The 12793-nt window shown below is 43.2% G+C and overlaps 1 protein-coding gene across 1 annotated transcript in view; it reads right to left on the bottom strand.

Annotated features, from left to right (window-relative positions):
- The window catches only part of LOC126236791 (toll-like receptor 2), a 162932-nt gene that overhangs the window by 2342 nt on the left and 147797 nt on the right, over positions 1 to 12793 (bottom strand). The gene's annotated exons all lie outside the window — the stretch shown is intronic.

Below are 12793 nucleotides of genomic sequence, written 5' to 3'. Positions count from 1 at the left end.
TTGTCTGGAAAACCAGGAAATTCTGGAAGTCTAAAGGGAACTTAACTAACTGGAAAATTTTGAGGAATTTTAGATAACTCTGAACGGCTCAGGAAATTCTAAGAGACCTAAGGTAAGTGAAGTTGTCATTTTGTTACAATTTACTCTTAGATTCTGCTTCCAAATCTATCGACTGTAGACTTGTATAATAAAAGATGAAAGAGAGCATTGAACTTATGTAACGTTGGTTAGCGATCGTCGCTACCTCCGGCATGTTCTTCGACATGAAGGATCTTCGTTATCATGTTCGCTCACCATTTCATGATAATGAATGCGAGTAAGAATTTCTGATGTAGCTGTAAATTTGTCCTTCACACAAAAACAAATGTAAATTCCTTGTTTGCACTAGACTGTTTTATAGATCAGTATTCAATATACATGCTTCAGTTCTTTTTTGCTAGTTTCCGTTGACAGTAGTACTTTCCGCGCTTTCTCACTTTTTCATGTTTCAAGTCAACAGTCAACGTAGCGAGAAGAGCGTTGCGTCCTTGCAATCAAAATCTATTGACATTAAATTTCAATGAGAACAGTTAGAAGTGTGTTCCTGAGGAGATTTCTCGTATATTTGAAGTTATCGCAGGATGGCATGGCACGCCAAGGAACGGTGACAGACGACGGCAACGAAAGAGTTTGCAGCGGCAGCAGTGCCTTGTAACTTACGAAAGTTCTGCTAAAACGGTAAATCCTAACTGAACTAGGAATCATCCGTAATAAATAACGTGTCTACTAGAAAAATTTCATTTGCGCCAATAAAATGTAGTAAAGTAGAACCTGCTCTTCCATAGAACAAAAATTGGTTCGGGGAAATTTGAAATTTCAAGCAGAAAAATCTGAAAATCACAGGGAAATCTTTTGATGAGACAAAATCACGAATTTGTCACGAGGAAAAGAAAAAAATGCTGTTATTACACTGATACGTCAGCTACACACATTAACTAGTCACATTGCTAATATGTACGGCTTTGCTGACACAAAGAGACAAAAGCGTCTGGTACTAGTATTCATACGGATACAAGTAACTGTGGTTCATTGTTCCATAAACGTAATGTAACGAATCTATGGAACGGCAACTCGTTCTAGTTTTGAAGCTGGACAGTAAATTGCTTTAGGTATCGTGGCTCGTTGGAAAACAGGAAACTCTAATTTATTAACTGCTGACTTGCAGACAGCTCGTGACGTTCTAGGAATATGGGGACAGTGTTGTTGACAAATAACCACCCTCCGTTCGTATGGGGGGCCAAATACAACTCACCTAGTCAGCTGTGTAAACAGCAACTGGGTCTGCAGATTGCTTAATCGTCCCTCTGTAGGTGGCATTTATGGATAAAGGGCCACGAGAACACGTCTAAAACGTCACAGAAGCACCTCCGTTTGAACTACATCCTCCATACTCTGCATTATTTTGTTACTTTTTTATTTTTGCTTTGGACAGCAATGACCATACAACCAGCAGTAGTTACAAAGGAGCCATGTTAACGTAACTAAAAATTTCACCGCAGAACAATAATGAGACTCTGACGTACTAACATAAGTTCGTAAAATCAAATAAAACCCACAGGGACGAACATCATACAGGCAGCAGTAGCTACATTAGTGCGAAGTTAACGGAATTGTAAAATTCACAACAGAACAATGACGAAAGCTTGACGAACAAAGGTAAGTTCTGTTCGTAAAATGAAAACACACCCCAGTTTCCGGACCGGCCTGGTTTCAGGTGAGGATGAAATCTACTGCAACGTATAGTCTGAAGCTGGACACCGGCATCTTTTAAACAGTCCACGAGCAAAGTCTATTAAATATATGGCCGCGAGGTGACCGGCGTTATAGTGCTGGGGTATGTGCCACTCGCAGTTCCATAAGCAGCTTTCTGAATCGTAGATTTGAGATCCATATAAGGGATCGGTGTTGGGCCTAATTGTCCTTCCGTAATGCTCCTCTTGGTTAGACGGTCAACAATTTCATCATGGCGAATACCGTGGTGCACTTTTATCCAGAGGAAGCGAACGTCTGTGCTCAATGTCCGCGCGTCTGCTACGGACGCCAAGATATCCGAAGCATATTCGTTAGTCTTTTATCAAATACTGGATATTACAGTTTCCGCAACGCACTTTGCGAAGCCCGTGAGGAGCAGTACGAGCCCTAACGTCTGTTGTGTGCTGTGACAAATGGCTTCCCTGATGACCAGTGACGCCGCCGTAAAGACAAACGATTCAGACAAAAGTGCAAACAATTGGCAGAAGCCGCTAGAGGGGCTGAAGAACGCATATGCCACAACCGCCTCAGTTCTAGAGCCACCCATGTGGATGCAAGTGTAAAATGGCCAATGTCGGATAAGGAAATGCTCTACGTCGAGGCTGACGTCCGTCTCCGTTCTGAAATCGGACGGCAAGTACGGCGCGAGGGCTGGATTGAAGGAAATACCAAACGAAGAGAGAAAGGAAGGGACTTTTGTGTTTTGTAGAATTAGTGGGAAGAGATGTCGCCATTTCTTATAGCTGCGGACTAGTAAGGGAGTTCGGTTCGTTTTTCTTCTGTCAGGTACCTGTGTGAGTCCACAGAATTGAACCACCGCCTTGAGGGTGGCACAACCACATATCGAAGACCGACTAAAGAGAAAAGTCACTCTGCTGTTTAAACGCCTATTTGGAGTTTCGGTGCACGCGAAGGCTCGCATCACTTGAAAAGAAACAAAATCTCGACCCATCCAACCTCACTATATGTCTCCACTGGGATACTGTCCGGTTTCTGTGCTGTTTGGTCGACTGCAGAGGTGAACTGTGAGAACATTTTGAGAGGTACCTGTTTCTAAATGTCCGTTACATGCAGTTCACTTCGCAATATTCGTCCGGAAACCGGCTGAGATGGAACTGCTTTCTCCAACAGCAACGATCTCTGTCGGATTTGAAACTACTGTCGTTGGCAAGACGTTCACTCTTTTCTGGTTCCTCTGGTTGTGACCTTTTTGCGGCTACTGTTCAAATGCCGTGTTAGATGACTGCGAGTGGTACATCATTCTTTGTATACATGTTGTGCTCGCGACTGTGAGAAATAAAGAGTTCTGGCAACTTCATTCACGGTTTCGTCGTGGGCACGTCAAAATATGATAACACATTTCTGCAATTCTGTCACGTCCCCGAGAAACAAATTAGTGCGCTGATTCCTTACAACCAACTGGCGTCTAACACCACTCCACTCACACGATTTACGCCAGCGGTGGGTGGTCATATAGCCATCCTGTGCCAGTTTTACACCACCAACAGCCTTAGGCAGAGACCAGTGTTCCCTTCTGAGGGGTGATTGTTTCACCACTGGATGGGTTCCACTATACAATGAGACACAATGTTAATTTCACAGTAATATTTCAGAAAATAATAAAGGCAAGAAATCCTTCCTGCTAACACCCATATTTCTAGCGACTAATACTCATAGCATTAGGTTGGTGCGTAAGTTCGTAGCGTTTTCTTTTTCATGTTGGCATCCTGGTTGCTGTGGGGCTATTTATCGAATGCCATCTTTTATTTGTAATCCACTGTCAATAGCTAAATTTACATTTGTCGTTTGAAGACAGTAAGTGAAGCTATGGACACTAGAAAATGGAGCGCATCGGAGCATTTCCGACCTATTCTTCTGTTTGAGTTCAGTAGAGGGGTGACAGCAGCGGAGGCAGCCCCAAACATTTGGGCCGTGTATGGGGATAGTGCCATTGGAAACAGCACGGCAAGAAAATGGTTTCCTTGTTTTAAGAAGTATTGTTTTGACATTGGTGATTCTCCACGTTCAGAAAGATGTTCGGGTTTTGATGAAGATCGTTTAAACGCTTTAATCGACAATGATTCATGTCAGTGTACTCAAGAACTGGCAAATGTGATGAACTGTGATCATTCCACCATCGTGCGACATTTTCGTTCAATGAGAAAGGTTCAAAAATCGGGTATATGGGTACTGCATGCTCTAAGCCAAAATTACGGAAGCCAGCGGGTGGTCAGGTCTGCATCTCTGCTTCCTCATCATCAATTGGCTCGTGAACAGCACCAACCATTCTTATCCTGTATCGTTACTGTTGACGAGAAATTGTGTCTTTATGCTAACATAAGGAAAAGAAAGGAGCGGTTGAGCCTAATGAAAGCAGCAATTCCCCGTACAAAGACCTGCGTGCATCCGTGAATAACAGTGTTATGCTTCTGGTGGAAAAGCGACGGTGTGGTGTACTACGAATTGCTTCCCCGCGGTGTAACCATCACCGCTGATATTTATTGTATTATTGTCAACAACTGAGACGGCTTGCAGACACAACCCGAGAACAACGACAAGGAAGACTGTGTGAAGTGATGCTACGCCACGATAGTACCCACATTCTGCTGAACTGAGAAAAACCACTACACAGGAGTTGGGTTTCGAAGTCTCTGCGCTCACTTTATTCGCCTGATCTTGCACCCTCAGATTTTCACCTTGTCTGCTCTCTATCGAACAGACTTCAAGGAACTTTCCGGATGAAAATGGGCTCTGAACACGGTTCGACGAGTGCTTCGCCTCGTGATTTCTACACTTGTGAAATCGAAAAGTTACCCCAGCGTTGCCACACTGTTATGTGATCTGTTGTGTTTTTTAAACTTATGGAAAAACGCTACGAACCTGTGCAGTAAAGCAAAGAAGAGTGTGGAGGTGACCAGATACCCAAATACTCCTCCCACGGGTTCAGCAGGGATCTGGTCCATCCATGTTTTGGGATGGCATTGCGTACATATGTCGCTAGACTCCCATCACTCTCGAGGGCGATTTGAGGGCTGCACCGTACTGGAACAAAATGAGCCATTCCTGTAGACAACATTTCGACGATGAGGTCCCACATCAGTGCATGACCCCACACTCATGAACGCCTCCCTCCAGCAGGCTGGAAGCATCCGAATGCTATGGCCAACGGAATGTGCTGACATGAACCCGACTGAGCACGTTAAGGGCCAGTTGACATCGGAGTGCTTCGTCACCTTAGGGGAATCGCCGTTGTCGTGTAGTACGGTTTGAGCAGCAACGTTCGACCACATTTTGCACAGCATTCCCAGGAGGACTCAAGCTTGTTGCAACGCACAGGGTGGAGGAATGCGGTGTTGAATTTAGCTACCCACAGAACTTGATTTCGCATATGTGTATTAAGACGGGCTTTCTGGCCAGAGTGTCTTTAATCTGGTTACTGTTTTTGTTTTTACGCTTCTGGCTATTAACACCGCAACATCAGGAAGGATAGTAAAGAATGAAGTTTTACTTACGGTTAGTACACAGTATAGTAGGAAGAACACACGATTTAATTTGTACGTGGTTTGGCGTATCCAGGTTGTGAAATTTACTATACAGAGCAACAGAGGGTCTCAGCTGCATGGGCATGGGTTCAAATGACAGACACGTTATGTCATTCCATGCTGCTTCAGCTCTATCCCAGAAGGTTATCTGATGTAGTGGCTAGCAGGTGATGTCGGTCTAGTCTCTCGGCAACCCATGAACAGATATTTTAGTGGGTAAGACGTCTCATAACACCTGCTCTATCAAAGTAGGTCAGAAAACTGCAAACTAAAGCGGTCTTGAGTTACCACGTTGAAATACAATGTTATGGTGGCCTCGAAGATGGGCAAAGCTACCGGTCTTAACACTGAAGAAATATAAAGGCTGCTGCCCAAATAACCGTAACGTGAACCACAGGTGATCATGTTGTGTTCTCAATGACATCCCATGCCATAACTTTAGCAACTGAGCCCATATAATGTTGTTGTTGTTGTGGTCTTCAGTCCGGGGACTGGTTTGATGCAGCTCTCCATGCTACCCTATCCTGTGCAAGTTTCTTCATCTCCCAGTACCTACTGCAACCTACATCCTTCTGAATCTGCTTAGTGTATTCATCTCTTGGTCTCCCTCTACGATTTTTACCCTCCACGCTGCCCTCCAATGCTAAATTTGTGATCCCTTGATGCCTTAGAACATGTCCTACCAACCGGTCCCTTCTTCTCGTCAAGTTGTGCCACAAACTTCTCTTCTCCCCAATTCTAATCAATACCTCCTCATTTGTTATGTGATCTACCCATCTAATCTTCAGCATTCTTCTGTAGCACCACATTTCGAAAGCTTCTATTCTCTTCCTGTCCAAACTATTTATCGTCCATGTTTCACTTCCATACAAGGCTACACTCCATACAAATACTTTCAGTAACGACTTCCTGACACTTAAATCTATACTCGTTGTTAACAAATTTCTCTTCTTCAGAAACGCTTTCCTTGCCATTGCCAGTCTACATTTTATATCCTCTCTACTTCGACCATCATCAGTTATTTTGCTCCCCAAATAGCAAAACTCCTTACTACTTTAAGTGTCTCATTTCCTAATCTAATTCCCTCAGCATCACCCGATTTAATTTGACTACATTCCATTATCCTCGTTTTGCTTTTGAAGATGTTCATCTTATATCTTCCTTTCAAGACACTGTCCATTCCGTTGAACTGCTCTTCCAAGTCCTTTGCTGTCTCTGACAGAATTACAATGTCATCGGCGAACCTAAAAGTTTTTATTTCTTCTCCATGGATTTTAATACCTACTCCGAATTTTTCTTTTGTTTCCTTTACTGCCTGCTCAATATACAGATTGAATAACATTGGGGAGAGGCTACAACCCTGTCTCACTCCATTCCCATCCACTGCTTCCCTTTCATGCCCCTCGACTCTTATAACTGCCATCTGCTTTCTGTACAAATTGTAAATAGCCTTTCGCTCCCTATATTTTACCCCTGTCACCTTCAGAATTTGAAAGAGAGTATTCCAATCAACATTGTCAAAAGCTTTCTCTAAGTCTACAAATGCTAGAAACGTAGGTTTGCCTTTCCTTAATCTTTCTTCTACGATAAGTTGTATGGTCAGTATTGCCTCACATGTTTCAATATTTCTACGGAATCCAAACTGATCATCCCCGAGGTCGGCTTTTACCAGTTTTTCCATTCGTCTGTAAAGAATTCGCGTTAGTATTTTGCAGCTGTGACTTATTAAACTGATAGTTCGGTAATTTTCACATCTGTCAACACCTGCTTTCTTTGGGATTGGAATTATTATATTCTTCTTGAAGTCTGAGGGTACTTTGCCTGTCTCATACATCTTGCTCACCAGTTTTGTCAGAACTGGCTCTCCCAAGGACATCAGTAGTTCCAATGGAATGTTGTCTACTCCCAGGGCCTTGTTTCGACTCAGGTCTTTCAGTGCTCTGTCGAACTCTTCACGCAGTATCGTATTTCCCATTTCATGTTCACCTACATTCTCTTCCATTTCTATAATATTGTCCTCAAGTACATCGCCCTTGTATAGACCCTCTATATATTCCTTCCATCTTTCTGTTTCCCTTCTTTGGTTAACACTGGGTTTCCATCTGAGCTCTTGATATTCATACAAGAGGTTCTCTTTTCTCCAAAGGTCTCTTTAATTTTCCTGTAGGCAGTACCTATCTTACCCCTAGTGAGATAAGCATCTACATCCTTACATTTGTCCTCTAGCCATCCCTGCTTAGCCATTTTGCACTTCCTGTCGATCTCATTTTTGAGACGTTTGTATTCCTTTTTGCCTGCTTCATTTACTGCGTCTTTCCTCCTTTCATCAATTAAATTCAATATTTCTTCAGTTACCCAAGGATTTCTACTAGCCCTCATCCTTTTACCTACTTGATCCTCTGCTGCCTTCACTACTTCATCCCTCAGAGCTACCCATTCTTCTTCTACTGTACTTCTTTCCCCCACTGCTGTCAATTGTTCCCTCATGCTCTCCCTGAAACTCTGTACAACCTCTGGTTTAATCAGTTTATCCAGGTCCCATCTCCTCAAATTCCCACCTTTTTGCAGTTTCTTCAGTTTTAATCTACAGTTCATAACCAATAGATTGTGGTCAGAGTCCACATCTGCCCCTGGAACTGTCTTACAATTTAAAACCTGGTTCCTAAATCACTGCCTTATCATTATATAATCTATCTGATACCTTTTAGTATCTCCGGGATCCTTCCATGTATACAACCGTCTTTTATGATTCTTGAACCAAGTGTTAGCTATGATTAAGTTATGCTCTGTGCTAAATTCTAACAGACGGCTTCCTCTTTCATTTCTTACCCCCAATCCATATTCACCTACTATGTTTCCTTCTCTCCCTTTTCCTGCACTCGAATTTCAGTCACCCATGACTATTAAATTTTCATCACCCTTCACTACCTGAATAATTTCTTTTATCTCATCATACATTTCATCAATTTCTTCATCATCTGCAGAGCTAGTTGGCAAATAAACTTGTACTACTGTAGTAGGCGTGGGCTTCGTGTCTATCTTGGCCACAATAATGCGTTCACTATGCTGTTTGTAGTAGCTTACCCGCACTCCTATTTTTTATTCATTATTAAACCTACTCCTGCATTACCCCTATTTGATTTTGTATTTATAACCCTGTATTCACCTGACCAAAAGTCTTGTTCCTCCTGCCACCGAACTTCACTAATTCCCACTATATCTAACTTTAGCCTATCCATTTCGCTTTTTAAATTTTCTAGCCTACCTGCTCGATTAAGGGATCTGACATTCCACGCTCCGATCCGTAGAATGCCAGTTTTCTTTCTCCTGATAATAATGTCCTCTTGAGTAGTCCCCGCCCGGAGATCCGAATGGGGGACTATTTTACCTCCGGAATATTTTATCCAAGAGGACGCCATCATCATTTAACCATACAGTAAAGCTGCATGCCCTCGGGAAAAATTACGGCTGTAGTTTCCCCTTGCTTTCAGCCGTTTGCAGTATCAGAACAGCAAGGCCGTTCTGGTTATTGTTACAAGGCCAGATCAGTCAATCATCCAGACTGTTGCCCCTGCAACTACTGAAAAGGCTGCTGCCCTCTTCAGGAACCACACGTTTGTCTGGCCTCTCAACAGATACCCCTCCGTTGTGGTTGCACCTACGGTACGGCCATTTGTATCGCTGAGGCACGCAAGCCTCCCCACGAGCGGCAAGGTCCATGGTTCATGGGGGGCATATAATGATAACGAATACATCTGGCAACGTTCGCATATAATGATAACGAATACATCTGGCAACGTTCGGTCTTCTCAGAGCTTCGATACACGGATGCATCCATTGTGATGCCGTACGTAGGAGTGGGACTCGTCTGAAAAGACGACGTGTTGCCACCCATGCATCCAGTATTGTCGTTGGCCGCAACACACGCTGCTGCCATGTGAAGGGTACCGCAACAGTAGTCGCTGTGCTGACAATCCATGTTTCCCCGAACACAGCCGCTCTGAACGTGTGGGCAGTTGTCTTGCTGGAGGGAAGCTCATTTCCTGACACAATACACGTGGCGTGGCTCTACCGTCCTACATGGCCGAGTTAACAGTATGTCTGTCCTCTCGGGCGCTAGCCGTGTGGGCCGCTTAGATTCTGCATCCTATTGAGTATCGCCTTCGCAGACTCATGCATTACAGTCGTGGGATCCCAGACCATCGTGATCACTGATACCGTGGAACGAGAAACCGCTCTCTCAATAGGTCACAATCCTGCTGCTGCTGAGTATCAGCACACACTGGTGAGTGTTTCTGCTTATTTCACGACGCATAATATGACCTTCCCATATTCTAATGAGTTTTCTGAATGAGAAGCACACTATTTTATTTCCTCCTCAATTGTAGGTTCCGTATAACCTAATGTACTCTTTTTCTTGTAGACCTGTCACCTGGTCTTTTCTCTTTTTCTGCTAGAAATTCTTCAAAATGCTTTTTCTTTTGTCCAATAGGTATAGATTGTATTGTGTGTGTGGGACTGCTAGTCGCTTTATTGTTGTTTATCATCTTCCGTGCCTCCATCAGTCTCCTATATCCGTTTCCCCACATACTTTTGCCCATGCCTCTTCCTTACATTTTCTTGTTAATTCGATAGCTTTCTTCTTTCAGTCCCATAGCTTAACCATATATGATGTAGCTTCTTCTTTTCCTCAGCCATCTCCAACAACTCCATGGTCATCCATTCAGTTCTTACTCATCTATCCCGCTTCCTTCCAAAAGTCTCCTCCGCTGCTTCCTTAATCAACTGTTTCAGAAAACCATACAGCTCATTTGCACTCCAGTTCTCCTTCTCTGCTTCCAGGCATAGATTTAACATTTACTGAGACTAAATTTTCATACTTCCTTCATGTTAGAGAAGTATCTTATATTTTGGCTCCACTATAATTATACTTCCAGAATCCTCCTCCTTCTCCTCCTCCTCCTCTGATATCTTGTCTTAATCGGAAAAGCAGTTTTTGAAGTAACTATGTAATCATCGGAGCTACACTGTATTCCCCTTGTATTGTACCTAAACACTCGCTGTCTTTGCACTATTACATAGTCTATGACCGAGTTTAGGTCCCTTGGCGCAATAGCTCACGTTTATTTACGAAGTTCTTTACGCTGGAATTGAGCATTCATAACAGTACACTCCTGACCCTTACAGAAGTCAACCAATCTCCTACCGTTATCATTCGTTACGTCGTCTCCTCAGGGTCCGGTAACGTCACCATTTAATCTTTTTCCAGTTCGACCATTTAAACCCCCATTATTAACAATTCACGTCCACCTAGACATTCGTCAGCCATTTCTGGTAGGTTATCGAAACAGTCTCCCTTGTTCTCCTCACGGGCATCTCTGCTATGGCCATATACATCAATGAATTTCTGTTTCATTCCATGAATTTTTATTGTTACACCGATTATTCTTTCATCCACTTCCTTCCAATCATTTATTCTCTGTTTCCGTTTCCTTTTAATAAGAACTCATAACCCAGAACCTGCTCAAGTTTTTTTTCACTCCATTCCAAAACAGAACATAAGCTCTAATCACTTCTTATCCAGTAAAAGAGATGATGTACAGTGCAAGAAATGGGAAGTCAAGGTTGCCAGAAGCCAGGTGTTCTTTGAACACAATAACTTGCTCATCAGGCGCTCCGTGGGTATTCAGAGTAGACTGATGTTGATTCTATCTCCGCAGACCAATTAAAACGATAGATTACTCCCAGAAGTTAATAGGCTACCTGAAAAATCAACTGCTGAACGCATTGGGAACGTTATTTGATAAGATCCTGAACTCGTCAGGGGCCTCGTCTGCTGCTTTTGGTTGGAGGACCTGGACATTTGAATAGAATAATTTATCTTATGGTTGCTGAATGATAGAATTTGATCTGGCAAACATAAGATCTATCGAAACAATATGAAATTTACTCATAACACATTAACATCGTGATTACAAACAACTTGAGAATGAATTTTACATAAATAAAATAAATAGTGATCAGAAAAAGGAATGCTTATTACGGTCTCCGCCAGCATGATGCTCAACAGCCACGGATGAGATGGTGCACAGACACTCAAAGTACACGAAAAACTTTTTGAATCGTGATTTTAAAACTTTATTATTATATAAAAAGCAGAGCATGCATCAGACAGAGTGCACAAGAGATCAATGAATAAAGGAAAGAACAGAAAGAATCATAACCAGACAGGTGAACACTGAATTAACTCAATACCGAAACGACACATGAGTGTTTACGGAAGAAAATTCTCTTTGAAAAAGGACTTCTACTGCAGAAAACATGCATACTGGTACGTGAAGAGCTTAGGTTACATTATGAAAACTGAGAGTGGAAAAACGAGAGTGGACTCGTCTCCTTTCATTCTATAGCGATGACCGAAGTCAGGAGAAGTGCACACTGCAGATCCGGCCCACCGTGACTACGGTCAAAATGGCTCCAGACGAATCGCCGCGTGCTGTGGTGCAGAGGCTTCTAACCGTTGTTGGTGTGGGCCGATGTGCTGTGATCGTAAACGGTGTATCTCATCATCTTCCTGTTTACCGGTCGCAGATCCCAGTAAGTCCAAAGTAGAACTTCGAAAACTTGGCAGAGGGCCGTAGTAGAAGAAGATGTGTGCAAGTGCGGAATCCGAAACTGAATGAGCATCCTAATGAGAATCGCAAAAAGTATCACCTCTCTAAATTTTGATGACATCCCTTTATACCTCTGGAAGCACCCGTTCTACCGCCCATTGTTCGAAGTAATTCCAGAAAGGGGCTAAGTGCTCCTCCAATGAGGCGTCTGAAACTCCGCTCACTACCTTTCAGCATCACGTAATAGATGTATCGATCAGTGAGATTCGTGTTTATGGAAACGAGAACAAAATTTCGCCACGTTCCTACGGGCAGTCACATTTGTGGGAAATTCTGGAAATTTTGTAGAGCTTCGCAAAGAGCTCCCACAGAAACGGCAGAGTTTGTAAATTTCGTAGACCCATAGGCGAGCATATACATAGCTTGTGTTTGGAGACCACCGCAGAGGGCGATAACGGCATGTGGACAACTGAGGACCCCGCCGAAAGTTCGCCGACAAGCGGAGTCCTCAGCCCTTACACCATTGGTTTCCGGTTCTGTTATAGAGGACTCCAGTCGACCGTTTCACTGCCCATTGTTCGAGGTACCTCCAGGATAACTCCTGAAAGGCTTTCTTGGCTGCCCGTCCAGTCCCGCTAAGGTGAAACCTACACTTTGAGTGACAGAAGCTCCTCAAGAGCGTTCAAAACATTCCACCTGTTTCTGACCCCATAGGAGAGGAATTCCCTTGATCAAGTCCAGATACATTAAAGAGAGAAACTACTACAAGAATGAAATATTAGGTTAGGTATAGGGAGATGAGTTATGTATATTTCTACAAGCTATGGCCTAAGCACTCATGTAGTC

Source organism: Schistocerca nitens, chromosome 2 (assembly GCF_023898315.1).
Source record: "Schistocerca nitens isolate TAMUIC-IGC-003100 chromosome 2, iqSchNite1.1, whole genome shotgun sequence".
NCBI lineage: Eukaryota > Metazoa > Arthropoda > Insecta > Orthoptera > Acrididae > Schistocerca > Schistocerca nitens.
The sequence above is the reverse complement of the archived record's forward strand: the minus strand, read 5'-3'. Positions and strand labels throughout refer to the sequence as shown.